General features: G+C 65.9%; 1 protein-coding gene across 1 annotated transcript in view; it reads left to right on the top strand.

The window, feature by feature from the left end:
• Nucleotides 1-21,476, top strand: part of ghrhrl (growth hormone releasing hormone receptor, like) — an 89,170-nt gene that overhangs the window by 222 nt on the left and 67,472 nt on the right. The window lies entirely within an intron of this gene.

The raw sequence follows: 21,476 nt of genomic DNA, 5'->3' as shown, positions 1-21,476 counted from the left end.
CCGAGGAAGTTACCGGCATGGGACTTCTCCGTCTGTCTGAGCCTTCAGCCAATATTTGAAGCCCAGGCAACTGGGGATCCAAAAATGTCAATCACTTAAAGGGTGAAATTACATGCCGCAGTGCAAACATTTCTAGTTTCAGGTCTTCATCTGAGGTACCTTGCTTGTGTGAGGCTTCCTGCGCATACCCAAGGAAACCACACCAGAAGGTGTGCTGTTTTGACAGCAATCAGCGCTGTGATTGAACGGGCTGGTCGTTAACCTGGAAAACGCCACAAAGGAGGTGGGCAGGCAGAGTGGAGACGTTGGGCGTTGGGGGCAGATCGAAGTCCTGAGTCCTGACGAAGGGTCTTGGCCCAAAACATCGACTGTTTATTCATTTCCATTCCGTAGATGCTGCCTGACCTGCTGGGTTCCTCCAGCACTTTGTGTGCGCGTGTCACAGCAGATTAATTGCGCCTTGGTCAAGAGATATTTTAACAGTACGGAAGCAGGTCCTTCGGCCCAACCCGTCCATGCCGACCAACCTCATTCGTTCTCTAAAGTAGTTCCAGTTGTCCTTCTTAAAGCATCCGTTTCTGAGCTGGTCTCGTTTCCCATGTTTGCTCCATATCCTTCTAAACCAGGGGCTCCCAACCTTTGACGCCATGGACCGATACCACTAAGCAAGGGGTCCATGGACCCCAGGTAGGGAACCCCTGCAAGTCTAAAGCTTTCCTGTCTATGTATTTGTGTAGATGTGGTTCCCGAGCCTTCTGGCAGCTCTTTCATACCATCCAATCACCCTGTGCGTGTGAATAACTTCCCCCTCGGGTCGCTTTCAAATTTTCCTCCTCCCGTCGAGTATTAGACAAAAAATTAGAATGAAAATCAGGTTTTTTTATCACAGTATGTCATGAGATTTGTTGTTTTGTAGCAGCAGTACAGTGCAATGCATAAAACTTCCTATAAATTACAACAGGAATATATAAAATATGAATAGTACAAAAAGAGAACAAGAGATAGAGGTATACAAGATGATAAGTGGATAGACTAAGACTTTTTCAAAGTTCAAAGCAAATTTATTATCTAAGTTGAGCTGGGTTACCATTTACAACCCTGAGCTTTTCTTGCGGGCATACTCAATAAATCTATAACAGAATCAATGAAAGACCACATCAACTTGGGCGTTCAATCAGTGTGCAAAAGACAACAAACCATGCAAATACAAAAAGAAAGAAATAATAACAGTGATAAAATCAGCAATAAATATTGAGAACATGAGATGAAAAGTCCTTGAAAGTGAATCCATAGGTTGTGGGAGAGTTCAGTGTTGGAGTCAGTGAAGGTGGGTGAAGTTATCCCCTCTGGTTCAAGAGCCTGATGGTTGAGGGGTAATAACCGTTCCTGAACCTGGTGGTGTGGGTCCTGAGGCTCCTGTACTTTCTTCTTGATGGCAGCAGTGAGAAGAGAGCTTATCCTGGGTGGTGGGGGTCCCCGATGATGGATGCTGCTTTCATGCGACAGAGTTTCCTGTAGATATGCTCATGGTCTCAGGGCGGAAATGCTGAACACAAGGAGGCATAACACAAGGTGTTTAGTGGAAAGTGTAGGGGTGGGATGTCAGAGGAAGGTTGTTTACACAGAGAGTGGTGTGTGTAGGATGAGCTGATAGGGGCAGATTCGTTAGGGACATTTAAGAAACTCTTAGATATGCACAGAGATGAAGGGTTACGTGGGAGGGAAGACTTAGATTGATCTTGGAGTAGGTTAAAGGGCCGGCACAACATTAAGGGCCGAAGGGCAGTACAACTAGTTCTATTTTCTAAAGTAGTGGTGTGTGTTCATGAATTCACGACCATTCAAAAATCTAATGGTAAATGAGAAGAAGCTGTTTCTAAAATGTTGAATCTGCGTCTTAAGGCTCCAGTACCTCAGTGTCCAGTCCCCGGGCTCCCGTACCTCAGAGTCCAGTCCCCGGGCTCCCGTACCTCAGAGTCCAGTCCCCGGGCTCCCGTACCTCAGTGTCCAGTCCCCGGGCACCCGTACCTCAGTGTCCAGTCCCCGGGCTCCCGTACCTCAGTGTCCGGTCCCCCGGCTCCCGTACCTCAGTGTCCGGTCCCCGGGCTCCCGTACCTCATTGTCCAGTCCCCGGGCACCCGTACCTCAGTGTCCAGTCCCCGGGCTCCCGTACCTCAGTGTCCAGTCCCCGAGCTCCCGTACCTCAGAGTCCAGTCCCCGGGCTCCCATACCTCATTGTCCAGTCCCCGGCCTCCCGTACCTCAGTGTCCACTCCCCGGGCTCCCGTACCTCAGTGTCCAGTCCCCGGGCTCCCATACCTCATTGTCCAGTCCCCGGCCTCCCGTACCTCAGTGTCCACTCCCCGGGCTCCCGTACCTCAGTGTCCGGTCCCCGGGCTCCCGTACCTCATTGTCCAGTCCCCGGGCACCCGTACCTCAGTGTCCAGTCCCCGGGCTCCCGTACCTCAGAGTCCGGTCCCCGGGCTCCCGTACCTCAGTGTCCGGTCCCCGGGCTCCCGTACCTCAGTGTCCGGTCCCCGGGCTCCCTTACCTCAGAGTCCGGTCCCCGGGCTCCCATACCTCAGTGTCCAGTCCCCGGGCTCCCGTACCTCAGTGTCCGGTCCCCGGGCTCCCGTACCTCAGAGTCCGGTCCCCGGGCTCCCATACCTCAGTGTCCAGTCCCCGGGCTCCCATACCTCAGTGTCCAGTCCCCAGCCTCCCGTACCTCAGTGTCCACTCCCCGGGCTCCCGTACCTCAGTGTCCAGTCCCTGGGCTCCCATACCTCATTGTCCGGACCCCGGGTTCCCGTACCTCAGAGTCCGGTCCCCGGGCTCCCGTACCTCAGAGTCCAGTCCCCGGGCTCCCGTACCTCAGTGTCCAGTCCCCGGGCTCCCGTACCTCAGTGTCCAGTCCCCGGGCTCCCTTACCTCAGAGTCCAGTCCCCGGGCTCCCATACCTCAGAGTCCAGTCCCCGGGCTCCCGTACCTCAGAGTCCAGTCCCCGGGCTCCCATACCTCAGAGTCCAGTCCCCGGGCTCCCATACCTCAGTGTCCGGTCCCCGGGCTCCCGTACCTCAGAGTCCGGTCCCCGGGCTCCCGTACCTCAGTGTCCAGTCCCCGGGCTCCCGTACCTCAGTGTCCGGTCCCCCGGCTCCCGTACCTCAGTGTCCGGTCCCCGGGCTCCCGTACCTCATTGTCCAGTCCCCGGGCACCCGTACCTCAGTGTCCAGTCCCCGGGCTCCCGTACCTCAGTGTCCAGTCCCCGAGCTCCCGTACCTCAGAGTCCAGTCCCCGGGCTCCCATACCTCATTGTCCAGTCCCCGGCCTCCCGTACCTCAGTGTCCACTCCCCGGGCTCCCGTACCTCAGTGTCCAGTCCCCGGGCTCCCATACCTCATTGTCCAGTCCCCGGCCTCCCGTACCTCAGTGTCCACTCCCCGGGCTCCCGTACCTCAGTGTCCGGTCCCCGGGCTCCCGTACCTCATTGTCCAGTCCCCGGGCACCCGTACCTCAGTGTCCAGTCCCCGGGCTCCCGTACCTCAGAGTCCGGTCCCCGGGCTCCCGTACCTCAGTGTCCGGTCCCCGGGCTCCCGTACCTCAGTGTCCGGTCCCCGGGCTCCCTTACCTCAGAGTCCGGTCCCCGGGCTCCCATACCTCAGTGTCCAGTCCCCGGGCTCCCGTACCTCAGTGTCCGGTCCCCGGGCTCCCGTACCTCAGAGTCCGGTCCCCGGGCTCCCATACCTCAGTGTCCAGTCCCCGGGCTCCCATACCTCAGTGTCCAGTCCCCAGCCTCCCGTACCTCAGTGTCCACTCCCCGGGCTCCCGTACCTCAGTGTCCAGTCCCTGGGCTCCCATACCTCATTGTCCGGACCCCGGGTTCCCGTACCTCAGAGTCCGGTCCCCGGGCTCCCGTACCTCAGAGTCCAGTCCCCGGGCTCCCGTACCTCAGTGTCCAGTCCCCGGGCTCCCGTACCTCAGTGTCCAGTCCCCGGGCTCCCTTACCTCAGAGTCCAGTCCCCGGGCTCCCATACCTCAGAGTCCAGTCCCCGGGCTCCCGTACCTCAGAGTCCAGTCCCCGGGCTCCCATACCTCAGAGTCCAGTCCCCGGGCTCCCATACCTCAGTGTCCGGTCCCCGGGCTCCCGTACCTCAGAGTCCGGTCCCCGGGCTCCCGTACCTCAGAGTCCGGTCCCCGGGCTCCCGTACCTCAGAGTCCGGTCCCCGGGCTCCCGTACCTCAGTGTCCAGTCCCCAGCCTCCCGTACCTCAGTGTCCACTCCCCGGGCTCCCGTACCTCAGTGTCCAGTCCCCGGGCTCCCGTACCTCAGTGTCCAGTCCCTGGGCTCCCATACCTCATTGTCCGGACCCCGGGTTCCCGTACCTCAGAGTCCGGTCCCCGGGCTCCCGTACCTCAGAGTCCAGTCCCCGGGCTCCCGTACCTCAGTGTCCAGTCCCCGGGCTCCCGTACCTCAGTGTCCAGTCCCCGGGCTCCCTTACCTCAGAGTCCAGTCCCCGGGCTCCCGTACCTCAGTGTCCGGTCCCCGGGCTCCCGTACCTCAGAGTCCAGACCCCGGGCTCCCGTACCTCAGTGTCCAGTCCCCGGGCTCCCGTACCTCAGTGTCCAGTCCCCGGGCTCCCTTACCTCAGAGTCCAGACCCCGGGCTCCCGTACCTCAGTGTCCAGTCCCCGGGCTGCCGTACCTCAGTGTCCAGTCCCCGGGCTCCCTTACCTCAGAGTCCAGTCCCCGGGCTCCCGTACCTCAGTGTCCGGTCCCCGGGCACCCGTACCTCAGTGTCCGGTCCCCGGGCTCCCGTACCTCAGAGTCCAGTCCCCGGGCTCCCGTACCTCATTGTCCGGTCCCCGGGCTCCCGTACCTCAGAGTCCGGTCCCCGGGCTCCCGTACCTCAGTGTCCAGTCCCCGGGCTCCCGTACCTCAGTGTCCGGTCCCCGGGCTCCCGTACCTCAGTGTTCGGTCCCCGAGCTCCCGTACCTCAGAGTCCGGTCCCCGGGCTCCCCTACCTCAGTGTCCGGTCCCCGGGCTCCTGTACCTCAGTGTCCGGTCCCTGAGCTCCCGTACCTCAGTGTCTGGTCCCCGGGCTCCCGTACCTCAGTGTCCGGTCCCCGGGCTCCCGTACCTCAGAGTCCGGTCCCCGGGCTCCCGTACCTCAGAGTCCGGTCCCCGGGCTCCCGTACCTCAGAGTCCAGTCCCCGGGCTCCCGTACCTCATTGTCCGGTCCCCGGGCTCCCGTACCTCAGTGTCCGGTCCCCGGGCTCCCATACCTCAGTGTCCAGTCCCCGGGCACCCGTACCTCAGTGTCCAGTCCCCGGGCTACCATACCTCAGAGTCCAGTCCCCGGGCTCCCATACCTCAGTGTCCGGTCCCCGGGCTCCCGTACCTCAGAGTCCGGTCCCCGGGCTCCCGTACCTCAGAGTCCGGTCCCCGGGCTCCCGTACCTCAGAGTCCGGTCCCAGGGCTCCCGTACCTCAGTGTCCAGTCCCCAGCCTCCCGTACCTCAGTGTCCACTCCCCGGGCTCCCGTACCTCAGTGTCCAGTCCCCGGGCTCCCGTACCTCAGTGTCCGGTCCCCGGGCTCCCGTACCTCATTGTCCGGTCCCCGGGCTGCCGTACCTCAGTGTCCGGTCCCCGGGCTCCCGTACCTCAGAGTCCGGTCCCCGGGCTCCCGTACCTCAGAGTCCGGTCCCCGGGCTCCCGTACCTCAGAGTCCGGTCCCCGGGCTCCCGTACCTCAGTGTCCAGTCCCCAGCCTCCCGTACCTCAGTGTCCACTCCCCGGGCTCTCGTACCTCAGTGTCCAGTCCCCGGGCTCCCGTACCTCAGTGTCCAGTCCCCGGGCTCCCTTACCTCAGAGTCCAGTCCCCGGGCTCCCGTACCTCAGTGTCCAGTCCCCGGGCACCCGTACCTCAGTGTCCAGTCCCCGGGCTCCCGTACCTCAGTGTCCGGTCCCCCGGCTCCCGTACCTCAGTGTCCGGTCCCCGGGCTCCCGTACCTCATTGTCCAGTCCCCGGGCACCCGTACCTCAGTGTCCAGTCCCCGGGCTCCCGTACCTCAGTGTCCAGTCCCCGAGCTCCCGTACCTCAGAGTCCAGTCCCCGGGCTCCCATACCTCATTGTCCAGTCCCCGGCCTCCCGTACCTCAGTGTCCACTCCCCGGGCTCCCGTACCTCAGTGTCCAGTCCCCGGGCTCCCATACCTCATTGTCCAGTCCCCGGCCTCCCGTACCTCAGTGTCCACTCCCCGGGCTCCCGTACCTCAGTGTCCGGTCCCCGGGCTCCCGTACCTCATTGTCCAGTCCCCGGGCACCCGTACCTCAGTGTCCAGTCCCCGGGCTCCCGTACCTCAGAGTCCGGTCCCCGGGCTCCCGTACCTCAGTGTCCGGTCCCCGGGCTCCCGTACCTCAGTGTCCGGTCCCCGGGCTCCCTTACCTCAGAGTCCGGTCCCCGGGCTCCCATACCTCAGTGTCCAGTCCCCGGGCTCCCGTACCTCAGTGTCCGGTCCCCGGGCTCCCGTACCTCAGAGTCCGGTCCCCGGGCTCCCATACCTCAGAGTCCGGTCCCCGGGCTCCCGTACCTCAGAGTCCGGTCCCCGGGCTCCCGTACCTCAGAGTCCGGTCCCCGGGCTCCCGTACCTCAGTGTCCAGTCCCCAGCCTCCCGTACCTCAGTGTCCAGTCCCCGGGCTCCCGTACCTCAGTGTCCAGTCCCCGGGCTCCCCTACCTCAGAGTCCAGTCCCCGGGCTCCCGTACCTCAGTGTCCAGTCCCCGGGCTGCCGTACCTCAGTGTCCAGTCCCCGGGCTCCCTTACCTCAGAGTCCAGTCCCCGGGCTCCCGTACCTCAGTGTCCGGTCCCCGGGCACCCGTACCTCAGTGTCCGGTCCCCGGGCTCCCGTACCTCAGAGTCCAATCCCCGGGCTCCCGTACCTCATTGTCCGGTCCCCGGGCTCCCGTACCTCATTGTCCGGTCCCCGGGCTCCCGTACCTCAGAGTCCGGTCCCCGGGCTCCCGTACCTCAGTGTCCGGTCCCCGGGCTCCCGTACCTCAGTGTCCGGTCCCCGGGCTCCCGTACCTCAGAGTCCGGTCCCCGGGCTCCCGTACCTCAGAGTCCAGTCCCCGGGCTCCCGTACCTCAGTGTCCAGTCCCCGGGCTCCCGTACCTCAGTGTCCAGTCCCCGGGCTCCCTTACCTCAGAGTTCAGTCCCCGGGCTCCCGTACCTCAGTGTCCAGTCCCCGGGCTGCCGTACCTCAGTGTCCAGTCCCCGGGCTCCCTTACCTCAGAGTCCGGTCCCCGGGCTCCCGTACCTCAGAGTCCAGTCCCCGGGCTCCCGTACCTCAGTGTCCAGTCCCCGGGCTCCCGTACCTCAGTGTCCAGTCCCCGGGCTCCCTTACCTCAGAGTCCAGTCCCCGGGCTCCCGTACCTCAGTGTCCAGTCCCCGGGCTGCCGTACCTCAGTGTCCAGTCCCTGGGCTCCCTTACCTCAGAGTCCAGTCCCCGGGCTCCCGTACCTCAGTGTCCGGTCCCCGGGCACCCGTACCTCAGTGTCCGGTCCCCGGGCTCCCGTACCTCAGAGTCCAGTCCCCGGGCTCCCGTACCTCATTGTCCGGTCCCCGGGCTCCCGTACCTCAGAGTCCGGTCCCCGGGCTCCCGTACCTCAGTGTCCAGTCCCCGGGCTCCCGTACCTCAGTGTCCGGTCCCCGGGCTCCCGTACCTCAGTGTCCGGTCCCCGGGCTCCCGTACCTCAGTGTCCAGTCCCCGGGCTCCCGTACCTCAGAGTCCGGTCCCCGGGCTCCCGTACCTCAGAGTCCAGTCCCCGGGCACCCGTACCTCAGTGTCCGGTCCCCGGGCTCCCGTACCTCAGTGTCCAGTCCCCGGGCTCCCTTACCTCAGAGTCCAGTCCCCGGGCTCCCGTACCTCAGTGTCCGGTCCCCGGGCTCCCGTACCTCATTGTCCGGTCCCCGGGCTGCCGTACCTCAGTGTCCAGTCCCCGTGCTCCCGTACCTCAGTGTCCGGTCCCCGGGCTCCCGTACCTCAGAGTCCGGTCCCCGGGCTCCCGTACCTCAGAGTCCGGTCCCCGTGCTCCCGTACCTCAGTGTCCAGTCCCCGTGCTCCCGTACCTCAGTGTCCGGTCCCCGGGCTCCCGTACCTCAGAGTCCAGTCCCCGGGCTCCCATACCTCAGTGTCCGGTCCCCGGGCTCCCGTACCTCAGAGTCCGGTCCCCGTGCTCCCGTACCTCAGTGTCCGGTCCCCGGGCTCCCGTACCTCAGAGTCCAGTCCCCGGGCTCCCGTACCTCAGAGTCCGGTCCCCGTGCTCCCGTACCTCAGTGTCCAGTCCCCGTGCTCCCGTACCTCAGTGTCCGGTCCCCGGGCTCCCGTACCTCAGAGTCCAGTCCCCGGGCTCCCATACCTCAGTGTCCGGTCCCCGGGCTCCCGTACCTCAGAGTCCGGTCCCCGTGCTCCCGTACCTCAGTGTCCGGTCCCCGGGCTCCCGTACCTCAGAGTCCAGTCCCCGTGCTCCCGTACCTCAGTGTCCAGTCCCCGGGCTCCCGTACCTCATTGTCCAGTCCCCAGCCTCCCGTACCTCAGTGTCCACTCCCCGGGCTCCCGTACCTCAGTGTCCAGTCCCCGGGCTCCCGTACCTCATTGTCCAGTCCCCGGGCTCCCGTACCTCATTGTCTGGACCCCGGGCTCCCGTACCTCAGAGTCCAGTCCCCGGGCTCCCGTACCTCAGTGTCCAGTCCCCGGGCTCCCGTACCTCAGAGTCCAGTCCCCGGGCTCCCGTACCTCAGTCCCCGGGCTTCCATACCTCAGTGTCCAGTCCCCGGGCTCCCGTACCTCACTGTCCAGTCCCCGGGCTCCCGTACCTCACTGTCCAGTCCCCGGGCTCCCGTACCTCAGAGTCCGGTCCCCGGGCTCCCGTACCTCAGTGTCCAGTCCCCGGGCTGCCGTACCTCAGTCCCTGGGCTTCCATACCTCAGTGTCCACTCCCCGGGCTCCTGTACCTCAGTGTCCAGTCCCCGGGCTCCCGTACCTCATTGTCCAGTCCCCAGCCTCCCGTACCTCATTGTCCAGTCCCCGGGCTCCCGTACCTCAGTGTCCAGTCCCTGGGCTCCCATACCTCATTGTCCGGACCCCGGGTTCCCGTCCCTCAGAGTCCGGTCCCCGGGCTCCCGTACCTCAGAGTCCAGTCCCCGTGCTCCCGTACCTCAGTGTCCAGTCCCCGGGCTCCCGTACCTCAGTGTCCAGTCCCCGGGCTCCCGTACCTCATTGTCCGGTCCCCGGGCACCCGTACCTCATTGTCCAGTCCCCAGGCTCCCGTACCTCAGTGTCCGGTCCCCGGGCTCCCGTACCTCAGTGTCCGGTCCCCGGGCTCCCGTACCTCAGTGTCCAGTCCCCGGGCTCCCGTACCTCAGTGTCCAGTCCCCGGGCTCCCGTACCTCATTGTCCGGTCCCCGGGCACCCGTACCTCAGTGTCCAGTCCCTGTGCTCCCGTACCTCAGAGTCCAGTCCCCGGGCTCCCATACCTCATTGTCCGGTCCCCGGGCACCCGTACCTCAGTGTCCAGTCCCCGAGCTCCCGTACCTCAGAGTCCAGTCCCCGGGCTCCCGTACCTCAGTGTCCGGTCCCCGGGCTCCCGTACCTCAGTGTCCAGTCCCCGGGCTCCCGTACCTCAGAGTCCAGTCCCCGGGCTCCCGTACCTCAGTGTCCGGTCCCCGGGCTCCCGTACCTCAGTGTCCGGTCCCCGGGCTCCCTTACCTCAGTCCCCGGGCTTCCATACCTCAGTGTCCGGTCCCCGGGCTCCCTTACCTCAGAGTCCGGTCCCCGGGCTCCCGTACCTCAGTGTCCAGTCCCCGGGCTCCCGTACCTCAGTGTCCAGTCCCCGGGCTCCCGTACCTCATTGTCCAGTCCCTGGGCTCCCGTACCTCAGAGTCCAGTCCCCGGGCTCCCGTACCTCAGTGTCCGGTCCCCGAGCTCCCGTACCTCAGAGTCCAGTCCCCGGGCTCCCGTACCTCAGTGTCCAGTCCCCGGGCTCCCTTACCTCAGAGTCCAGTCCCCGGGCTCCCGTACCTCATTGTCCGGTCCCCGGGCACCCGTACCTCAGTGTCCAGTCCCTGTGCTCCCGTACCTCAGAGTCCAGTCCCCGGGCTCCCATAACTCATTGTCCGGTCCCCGGGCACCCGTACCTCAGTGTCCAGTCCCCGAGCTCCCGTACCTCAGAGTCCAGTCCCCGGGCTCCCGTACCTCAGTGTCCGGTCCCCGGGCTCCCGTACCTCAGTGTCCAGTCCCCGGGCTCCCGTACCTCAGAGTCCAGTCCCCGGGCTCCCGTACCTCAGTGTCCGGTCCCCGGGCTCCCGTACCTCAGTGTCCGGTCCCCGGGCTCCCTTACCTCAGTCCCCGGGCTTCCATACCTCAGTGTCCGGTCCCCGGGCTCCCTTACCTCAGAGTCCGGTCCCCGGGCTCCCGTACCTCAGTGTCCAGTCCCCGGGCTCCCGTACCTCAGTGTCCAGTCCCCGGGCTCCCGTACCTCATTGTCCAGTCCCTGGGCTCCCGTACCTCAGAGTCCAGTCCCCGGGCTCCCGTACCTCAGTGTCCGGTCCCCGAGCTCCCGTACCTCAGAGTCCAGTCCCCGGGCTCCCGTACCTCAGAGTCCAGTCCCCGGGCTCCCGTACCTCAGTGTCCGGTCCCCGGGCTCCCGTACCTCAGAGTCCAGTCCCCGGGCTCCCGTACCTCAGAGTCCAGTCCCCGGGCTCCCATATCTCAGAGTCCAGTCCCCGGGCTCCCATACCTCAGTGTCCGGTCCCCGGGCTCCCGTACCTCAGAGTCCGGTCCCCGGGCTCCCGTACCTCAGAGTCCGGTCCCCGGGCTCCCGTACCTCAGAGTCCGGTCCCCGGGCTCCCGTACCTCAGTATCCGGTCCCCAGCCTCCCGTACCTCAGTGTCCACTCCCCGGGCTCCCGTACCTCAGAGTCCAGTCCCCGGGCTCCCATACCTCAGAGTCCAGTCCCCGGGCTCCCGTACCTCAGAGTCCAGTCCCCGGGCTCCCATACCTCAGAGTCCAGTCCCCGGGCTCCCATACCTCAGTGTCCGTTCCCCGGGCTCCCGTACCTCAGAGTCCGGTCCCCGGGCTCCCGTACCTCAGAGTCCGGTCCCCGGGCTCCCGTACCTCAGAGTCCGGTCCCCGGGCTCCCGTACCTCAGTGTCCAGTCCCCGGCCTCCCGTACCTCAGTGTCCTGTCCCCGGGCTCCCGTACCTCAGTGTCCAGTCCCCGGGCTCCCGTACCTCAGTGTCCAGTCCCCGGGCTCCCTTACCTCAGAGTCCAGTCCCCGGGCTCCCGTACCTCAGTGTCCAGTCCCCGGGCTGCCGTACCTCAGTGTCCAGTCCCCGGGCTCCCTTACCTCAGAGTCCAGTCCCCGGGCTCCCGTACCTCAGTGTCCGGTCCCCGGGCACCCGTACCTCAGTGTCCGGTCCCCGGGCTCCCGTACCTCAGAGTCCGGTCCCCGGGCTCCCGTACCTCAGAGTCCGGTCCCCGGGCTCCCGTACCTCAGTGTCCGGTCCCCGGGCACCCGTACCTCATTGTCCAGTCCCTGGGCTCCCGTACCTCAGAGTCCAGTCCCCGGGCTCCCGTACCTCAGTGTCCGGTCCCCGGGCTCCCGTACCTCAGAGTCCAGTCCCCGGGCTCCCGTACCTCAGAGTCCAGTCCCCGGGCTCCCATACCTCAGAGTCCAGTCCCCGGGCTCCCATACCTCAGTGTCCGGTCCCCGGGCTCCCGTACCTCAGAGTCCGGTCCCCGTGCTCCCGTACCTCAGTGTCCGGTCCCCGGGCTCCCGTACCTCAGAGTCCAGTCCCCGTGCTCCCGTACCTCAGTGTCCAGTCCCCGGGCTCCCGTACCTCATTGTCCAGTCCCCAGCCTCCCGTACCTCAGTGTCCACTCCCCGGGCTCCCGTACCTCAGTGTCCAGTCCCCGGGCTCCCGTACCTCATTGTCCAGTCCCCGGGCTCCCGTACCTCATTGTCTGGACCCCGGGCTCCCGTACCTCAGAGTCCAGTCCCCGGGCTCCCGTACCTCAGTGTCCAGTCCCCGGGCTCCCGTACCTCAGAGTCCAGTCCCCGGGCTCCCGTACCTCAGTCCCCGGGCTTCCATACCTCAGTGTCCAGTCCCCGGGCTCCCGTACCTCACTGTCCAGTCCCCGGGCTCCCGTACCTCACTGTCCAGTCCCCGGGCTCCCGTACCTCAGAGTCCGGTCCCCGGGCTCCCGTACCTCAGTGTCCAGTCCCCGGGCTGCCGTACCTCAGTCCCTGGGCTTCCATACCTCAGTGTCCACTCCCCGGGCTCCTGTACCTCAGTGTCCAGTCCCCGGGCTCCCGTACCTCATTGTCCAGTCCCCAGCCTCCCGTACCTCATTGTCCAGTCCCCGGGCTCCCGTACCTCAGTGTCCAGTCCCTGGGCTCCCATACCTCATTGTCCGGACCCCGGGTTCCCGTCCCTCAGAGTCCGGTCCCCGGGCTCCCGTACCTCAGAGTCCAGTCCCCGTGCTCCCGTACCTCAGTGTCCAGTCCCCGGGCTCCCGTACCTCAGTGTCCAGTCCCCGGGCTCCCGTACCTCATTGTCCGGTCCCCGGGCACCCGTACCTCATTGTCCAGTCCCCAGGCTCCCGTACCTCAGTGTCCGGTCCCCGGGCTCCCGTACCTCAGTGTCCGGTCCCCGGGCTCCCGTACCTCAGTGTCCAGTCCCCGGGCTCCCGTACCTCAGTGTCCAGTCCCCGGGCTCCCGTACCTCATTGTCCGGTCCCCGGGCACCCGTACCTCAGTGTCCAGTCCCTGTGCTCCCGTACCTCAGAGTCCAGTCCCCGGGCTCCCATACCTCATTGTCCGGTCCCCGGGCACCCGTACCTCAGTGTCCAGTCCCCGAGCTCCCGTACCTCAGAGTCCAGTCCCCGGGCTCCCGTACCTCAGTGTCCGGTCCCCGGGCTCCCGTACCTCAGTGTCCAGTCCCCGGGCTCCCGTACCTCAGAGTCCAGTCCCCGGGCTCCCGTACCTCAGTGTCCGGTCCCCGGGCTCCCGTACCTCAGTGTCCGGTCCCCGGGCTCCCTTACCTCAGTCCCCGGGCTTCCATACCTCAGTGTCCGGTCCCCGGGCTCCCTTACCTCAGAGTCCGGTCCCCGGGCTCCCGTACCTCAGTGTCCAGTCCCCGGGCTCCCGTACCTCAGTGTCCAGTCCCCGGGCTCCCGTACCTCATTGTCCAGTCCCTGGGCTCCCGTACCTCAGAGTCCAGTCCCCGGGCTCCCGTACCTCAGTGTCCGGTCCCCGAGCTCCCGTACCTCAGAGTCCAGTCCCCGGGCTCCCGTACCTCAGTGTCCAGTCCCCGGGCTCCCTTACCTCAGAGTCCAGTCCCCGGGCTCCCGTACCTCATTGTCCGGTCCCCGGGCACCCGTACCTCAGTGTCCAGTCCCTGTGCTCCCGTACCTCAGAGTCCAGTCCCCGGGCTCCCATAACTCATTGTCCGGTCCCCGGGCACCCGTACCTCAGTGTCCAGTCCCCGAGCTCCCGTACCTCAGAGTCCAGTCCCCGGGCTCCCGTACCTCAGTGTCCGGTCCCCGGGCTCCCGTACCTCAGTGTCCAGTCCCCGGGCTCCCGTACCTCAGAGTCCAGTCCCCGGGCTCCCGTACCTCAGTGTCCGGTCCCCGGGCTCCCGTACCTCAGTGTCCGGTCCCCGGGCTCCCTTACCTCAGTCCCCGGGCTTCCATACCTCAGTGTCCGGTCCCCGGGCTCCCTTACCTCAGAGTCCGGTCCCCGGGCTCCCGTACCTCAGTGTCCAGTCCCCGGGCTCCCGTACCTCAGTGTCCAGTCCCCGGGCTCCCGTACCTCATTGTCCAGTCCCTGGGCTCCCGTACCTCAGAGTCCAGTCCCCGGGCTCCCGTACCTCAGTGTCCGGTCCCCGAGCTCCCGTACCTCAGAGTCCAGTCCCCGGGCTCCCGTACCTCAGAGTCCAGTCCCCGGGCTCCCGTACCTCAGTGTCCGGTCCCCGGGCTCCCGTACCTCAGAGTCCAGTCCCCGGGCTCCCGTACCTCAGAGTCCAGTCCCCGGGCTCCCATATCTCAGAGTCCAGTCCCCGGGCTCCCATACCTCAGTGTCCGGTCCCCGGGCTCCCGTACCTCAGAGTCCGGTCCCCGGGCTCCCGTACCTCAGAGTCCGGTCCCCGGGCTCCCGTACCTCAGAGTCCGGTCCCCGGGCTCCCGTACCTCAGTATCCGGTCCCCAGCCTCCCGTACCTCAGTGTCCACTCCCCGGGCTCCCGTACCTCAGAGTCCAGTCCCCGGGCTCCCATACCTCAGAGTCCAGTCCCCGGGCTCCCGTACCTCAGAGTCCAGTCCCCGGGCTCCCATACCTCAGAGTCCAGTCCCCGGGCTCCCATACCTCAGTGTCCGTTCCCCGGGCTCCCGTACCTCAGAGTCCGGTCCCCGGGCTCCCGTACCTCAGAGTCCGGTCCCCGGGCTCCCGTACCTCAGAGTCCGGTCCCCGGGCTCCCGTACCTCAGTGTCCAGTCCCCGGCCTCCCGTACCTCAGTGTCCTGTCCCCGGGCTCCCGTACCTCAGTGTCCAGTCCCCGGGCTCCCGTACCTCAGTGTCCAGTCCCCGGGCTCCCTTACCTCAGAGTCCAGTCCCCGGGCTCCCGTACCTCAGTGTCCAGTCCCCGGGCTGCCGTACCTCAGTGTCCAGTCCCCGGGCTCCCTTACCTCAGAGTCCAGTCCCCGGGCTCCCGTACCTCAGTGTCCGGTCCCCGGGCACCCGTACCTCAGTGTCCGGTCCCCGGGCTCCCGTACCTCAGAGTCCGGTCCCCGGGCTCCCGTACCTCAGAGTCCGGTCCCCGGGCTCCCGTACCTCAGTGTCCGGTCCCTGGGCTCCCGTACCTCAGAGTCCAGTCCCCGGGCTCCCGTACCTCAGTGTCCGGTCCCCGGGCTCCCGTACCTCAGAGTCCAGTCCCCGGGCTCCCGTACCTCAGAGTCCAGTCCCCGGGCTCCCGTACCTCAGAGTCCAGTCCCCGGGCTCCCATACCTCAGTGTCCGGTCCCCGGGCTCCCTTACCTCAGAGTCCGGTTCCCGGGCTCCCGTACCTCAGTGTCCAGTCCCCGGGCTCCCGTACCTCAGTGTCCAGTCCCCGGGCTCCCGTACCTCATTGTCCAGTCCCTGGGCTCCCGTACCTCAGAGTCCAGTCCCCGGGCTCCCGTACCTCAGTGTCCGGTCCCCGAGCTCCCGTACCTCAGAGTCCAGTCCCCGGGCTCCCGTACCTCAGTGTCCAGTCCCCGGGCTCCCTTACCTCAGAGTCCAGTCCCCGGGCTCCCGTACCTCAGTCCCCGGGCTCCCGTACCTCAGTGTCCAGTCCCCGGGCTCCCGTACCTCAGTGTCCAGTCCCCGGGCTCCCGTACCTCATTGTCCAGTCCCCGGGCTCCCGTACCTCATTGTCCAGTCCCTGGGCTCCCGTACCTCAGAGTCCAGTCCCCGGGCTCCCGTACCTCAGTGTCCGGTCCCCGGGCTCCCGTACCTCAGAGTCCAGTCCCCGGGCTCCCGTACCTCAGAGTCCAGTCCCCGGGCTCCCATACCTCAGAGTCCAGTCCCCGGGCTCCCATACCTCAGTGTCCGGTCCCCGGGCTCCCGTACCTCAGAGTCCGGTCCCCGGGCTCCCGTACCTCAGAGTCCGGTCCCCGGGCTCCCGTACCTCAGAGTCCGGTCCCCGGGCTCCCGTACCTCAGTATCCAGTCCCCAGCCTCCCGTACCTCAGTGTCCACTCCCCGGGCTCCCGTACCTCAGAGTCCAGTCCCCGGGCTCCCATACCTCAGAGTCCAGTCCCCGGGCTCCCGTACCTCAGAGTCCAGTCCCCGGGCTCCCATACCTCAGAGTCCAGTCCCCGGGCTCCCATACCTCAGTGTCCGTTCCCCGGGCTCCCGTACCTCAGAGTCCGGTCCCCGGGCTCCCGTACCTCAGAGTCCGGTCCCCGGGCTCCCGTACCTCAGAGTCCGGTCCCCGGGCTCCCGTACCTCAGTGTCCAGTCCCCGGCCTCCCGTACCTCAGTGTCCTGTCCCCGGGCTCCCGTACCTCAGTGTCCAGTCCCCGGGCTCCCGTACCTCAGTGTCCAGTCCCCGGGCTCCCTTACCTCAGAGTCCAGTCCCCGGGCTCCCGTACCTCAGTGTCCAGTCCCCGGGCTGCCGTACCTCAGTGTCCAGTCCCCGGGCTCCCTTACCTCAGAGTCCAGTCCCCGGGCTCCCGTACCTCAGTGTCCGGTCCCCGGGCACCCGTACCTCAGTGTCCGGTCCCCGGGCTCCCGTACCTCAGAGTCCGGTCCCCGGGCTCCCGTACCTCAGAGTCCGGTCCCCGGGCTCCCGTACCTCAGTGTCCGGTCCCCGGGCACCCGTACCTCATTGTCCAGTCCCTGGGCTCCCGTACCTCAGAGTCCAGTCCCCGGGCTCCCGTACCTCAGTGTCCGGTCCCCGGGCTCCCGTACCTCAGAGTCCAGTCCCCGGGCTCCCGTACCTCAGAGTCCAGTCCCCGGGCTCCCATACCTCAGAGTCCAGTCCCCGGGCTCCCATACCTCAGTGTCCGGTCCCCGGGCTCCCGTACCTCAGAGTCCGGTCCCCGGGCTCCCGTACCTCAGAGTCCGGTCCCCGGGCTCCCGTACCTCAGAGTCCGGTCCCCGGGCTCCCGTACCTCAGTATCCAGTCCCCAGCCTCCCGTACCTCAGTGTCCACTCCCCGGGCTCCCGTACCTCAGAGTCCAGTCCCCGGGCTCCCATACCTCAGAGTCCAGTCCCCGGGCTCCCGTACCTCAGAGTCCAGTCCCCGGGCTCCCATACCTCAGAGTCCAGTCCCCGGGCTCCCATACCTCAGTGTCCGTTCCCCGGGCTCCCGTACCTCAGAGTCCGGTCCCCGGGCTCCCGTACCTCAGAGTCCGGTCCCCGGGCTCCCGTACCTCAGAGTCCGGTCCCCGGGCTCCCGTACCTCAGTGTCCAGTCCCCAGCCTCCCGTACCTCAGTGTCCTGTCCCCGGGCTCCCGTACCTCAGTGTCCAGTCCCCGGGCTCCCGTACCTCAGTGTCCAGTCCCCGGGCTCCCTTACCTCAGAGTCCAGTCCCCGGGCTCCCGTACCTCAGTGTCCAGTCCCCGGGCTGCCGTACCTCAGTGTCCAGTCCCCGGGCTCCCTTACCTCAGAGTCCAGTCCCCGGGCTCCCGTACCTCAGTGTCCGGTCCCCGGGCACCCGTACCTCAGTGTCCGGTCCCCGGGCTCCCGTACCTCAGAGTCCGGTCCCCGGGCTCCCGTACCTCAGAGTCCGGTCCCCGGGCTCCCGTACCTCAGTGTCCGGTCCCCGGGCACCCGTACCTCAGTGTCCAGTCCCCGGGCTCCCATACCTCAGTGTCCGGTCCCCGGGCTCCCGTACCTCAGTGTCCAGTCCCCGGGCTCCCGTACCTCAGAGTCCGGTCCCCGGGCTCCCGTACCTCAGAGTCCAGTCCCCGGGCACCCGTACCTCAGTGTCCGGTCCCCGGGCTCCCGTACCTCAGTGTCCAGTCCCCGGGCTCCCTTACCTCAGAGTCCAGTCCCCGGGCTCCCGTACCTCAGTGTCCGGTCCCCGGGCTCCCGTACCTCATTGTCCGGTCCCCGGGCTGCCGTACCTCAGTGTCCAGTCCCCGTGCTCCCGTACCTCAGTGTCCGGTCCCCGGGCTCCCGTACCTCAGAGTCCGGTCCCCGGGCTCCCGTACCTCAGAGTCCGGTCCCCGTGCTCCCGTACCTCAGTGTCCAGTCCCCGTGCTCCCGTACCTCAGTGTCCGGTCCCCGGGCTCCCGTACCTCAGAGTCCAGTCCCCGGGCTCCCATACCTCAGTGTCCGGTCCCCGGGCTCCCGTACCTCAGAGTCCGGTCCCCGTGCTCCCGTACCTCAGTGTCCGGTCCCCGGGCTCCCGTACCTCAGAGTCCAGTCCCCGGGCTCCCGTACCTCAGAGTCCGGTCCCCGTGCTCCCGTACCTCAGTGTCCAGTCCCCGTGCTCCCGTACCTCAGTGTCCGGTCCCCGGGCTCCCGTACCTCAGAGTCCAGTCCCCGGGCTCCCATACCTCAGTGTCCGGTCCCCGGGCTCCCGTACCTCAGAGTCCGGTCCCCGTGCTCCCGTACCTCAGTGTCCGGTCCCCGGGCTCCCGTACCTCAGAGTCCAGTCCCCGTGCTCCCGTACCTCAGTGTCCAGTCCCCGGGCTCCCGTACCTCATTGTCCAGTCCCCAGCCTCCCGTACCTCAGTGTCCACTCCCCGGGCTCCCGTACCTCAGTGTCCAGTCCCCGGGCTCCCGTACCTCATTGTCCAGTCCCCGGGCTCCCGTACCTCATTGTCCGGGCCCCGGGCTCCCGTACCTCAGAGTCCAGTCCCCGGGCTCCCGTACCTCAGTGTCCAGTCCCCGGGCTCCCGTACCTCAGAGTCCAGTCCCCGGGCTCCCGTACCTCAGTCCCCGGGCTTCCATACCTAAGTGTCCAGTCCCCGGGCTCCCGTACCTCACTGTCCAGTCCCCGGGCTCCCGTACCTCAGAGTCCAGTCCCCGGGCACCCGTACCTCAGTCCCCGGGCTTCCATACCTCAGTGTCCAGTCCCCGGGCACACGTACCTCAGTGTCCAGTCCCCGGGCTCCCGTACCTCAGTGTCCAGTCCCCGGGCTGCCGTACCTCAGTCCCTGGGCTTCCATACCTCAGTGTCCAGTCCCCGGGCTCCCGTACCTCAGTGTCCGGTCCCCGGGCTCCCGTACCTCAGTGTCCACTCCCCGGGCTCCTGTACCTCAGTGTCCAGTCCCCGGGCTCCCGTACCTCATTGTCCAGTCCCCAGCCTCCCGTACCTCATTGTCCAGTCCCCGGGCTCCCGTACCTCAGTGTCCAGTCCCTGGGCTCCCATACCTCATTGTCCGGACCCCGGGTTCCCGTCCCTCAGAGTCCGGTCCCCGGGCTCCCATACCTCAGAGTCCAGTCCCCGGGCTCCCGTACCTCAGTGTCCAGTCCCCGGGCTCCCGTACCTCAGTGTCCAGTCCCCGGGCTCCCGTACCTCATTGTCCGGTCCCCGGGCACCCGTACCTCATTGTCCAGTCCCCAGGCTCCCGTACCTCAGTGTCCGGTCCCCGGGCTCCCGTACCTCAGTGTCCGGTCCCCGGGCTCCCGTACCTCAGTGTCCAGTCCCCGGGCTCCCGTACCTCAGTGTCCAGTCCCCGGGCTCCCGTACCTCATTGTCCGGTCCCCGGGCACCCGTACCTCAGTGTCCAGTCCCTGTGCTCCCGTACCTCAGAGTCCAGTCCCCGGGCTCCCATACCTCATTGTCCGGTCCCCGGGCACCCGTACCTCAGTGTCCAGTCCCCGAGCTCCCGTACCTCAGAGTCCAGTCCCCGGGCTCCCGTACCTCAGTGTCCGGTCCCCGGGCTCCCGTACCTCAGTGTCCGGTCCCCGGGCTCCCGTACCTCAGAGTCCAGTCCCCGGGCTCCCGTACCTCAGTGTCCGGTCCCCGGGCTCCCGTACCTCAGTGTCCGGTCCCCGGGCTCCCTTACCTCAGTCCCCGGGCTTCCATACCTCAGTGTCCGGTCCCCGGGCTCCCTTACCTCAGAGTCCGGTCCCCGGGCTCCCGTACCTCAGTGTCCAGTCCCCGGGCTCCCGTACCTCAGTGTCCAGTCCCCGGGCTCCCGTACCTCATTGTCCAGTCCCTGGGCTCCCGTACCTCAGAGTCCAGTCCCCGGGCTCCCGTACCTCAGTGTCCGGTCCCCGAGCTCCCGTACCTCAGAGTCCAGTCCCCGGGCTCCCGTACCTCAGTGTCCAGTCCCCGGGCTCCCTTACCTCAGAGTCCAGTCCCCGGGCTCCCGTACCTCAGTCCCCGGGCTCCCGTACCTCAGTGTCCAGTCCCCGGGCTCCCGTACCTCAGTGTCCAGTCCCCGGGCTCCCGTACCTCATTGTCCAGTCCCTGGGCTCCCGTACCTCAGAGTCCAGTCCCCGGGCTCCCGTACCTCAGTGTCCGGTCCCCGGGCTCCCGTACCTCAGTGTCCGGTCCCCGGGCTCCCGTACCTCAGTGTCCAGTCCCTGGGCTCCCGTACCTCATTGTCCAGTCCCCGGGCACCCATACCTCAGTGTCCAGTCCCCGGGCTCCCGTACCTCAGTGTCCAGTCCCCGAGCTCCCGTACCTCAGAGTCCAGTCCCCGGGCTCCCGTACCTCAGTGTCCAGTCCCCGGGCTCCCTTACCTCAGAGTCCGGTCCCCGGGCTCCCGTACCTCAGTGTCCAGTCCCCGGGCTCCCTTACCTCAGAGTCTGGTCCCCGGGCTCCCGTACCTCAGTGTCCAGTCCCCGGGCTCCCGTACCTCAGTGTCCAGTCCCCGGGCTCCCGTACCTCATTGTCCAGTCCCTGGGCTCCCGTACCTCAGAGTCCAGTCCCCGGGCTCCCGTACCTCAGTGTCCGGTCCCCGGGCTCCCGTACCTCAGTGTCCGGTCCCCAGGCTCCCGTACCTCATTGTCTGGTCCCCGGGCTCCCGTACCTCAGTGTCCAGTCCCCGGGCTCCCGTACCTCAGAGTCCAGTCCCCGGGCTCCCATACCTCAGAGTCCGGTCCCCGGGCTCCCGTACCTCAGTGCCCGGTCCCCGGGCTCCCGTACCTCAGAGTCCGGTCCCCGGGCTCCAGTACCTCAGAGTCCGGTCCCCAGGCTCCCGTACCTCAGTGTCCAGTCCCCGGGCTCCCGTACCTCAGAGTCCGGTCCCCAGGCTCTCGTACCTCAGTGTCCAGTCCCCGGGCTCCCGTACCTCAGTGTCCGGTCCCTGGGCTCCCATACCTTCTCTCTGATGGTCGCATTGGGAAGAGCAGCTGCAGTAGGTGATGGGGGTTCCTAATGATGGATGCTGACATGCTGACTTTTCAAGGCATCGCATTTTGAAGATGACCTTGATTGAATTGGCTGAAGCTACAATCCTCTGCAGCCTTGACCATGTCATTGTGACTAATATCCTTTTGATGCCCCTCCTGATGTTATAAACCTCCATAACATCATCCCTCACCCTCCTAAACTCCGGGGAAAACAGTCTCAGCCCTACCTAGTCTCTCGCTGTACTTCAAGCCATGGCAACATCCTTGTGAATCTTTTCTGTACGTTTTTTCACCTTTATTAGACCCTTTTCACCTTAGTTCGAATCAGAGTCAGGTTTACTATCACTGATTCACACTCAGTGGCCACTTTATTAGGTACGCTTGCGGTCTTCTACTGATGTCGCCCACCCTCTTCAGAGTTCGACGTGTTGTGCATTCAGAGATGCCCTTCCGCACTCCACCACTGTAACGTGTGGTTATCTGAGTTACTGTCACCTTCCTGTCAGCCTGAACCAGTCTGGACAATCCCAGGAGATCAGCAGTTTCTGAGATACTCAAACCACCCCATCTGGCACCAACAATCATTCCACGGTCAGAGTCACTTAGATCACATCTCTTCCCCATTCTGATGTTTG

This window comes from Hemitrygon akajei, chromosome 8, assembly GCF_048418815.1.
Source record: "Hemitrygon akajei chromosome 8, sHemAka1.3, whole genome shotgun sequence".
Classification (NCBI taxonomy): domain Eukaryota; kingdom Metazoa; phylum Chordata; class Chondrichthyes; order Myliobatiformes; family Dasyatidae; genus Hemitrygon; species Hemitrygon akajei.
The sequence above is the reverse complement of the archived record's forward strand: the minus strand, read 5'-3'. Positions and strand labels throughout refer to the sequence as shown.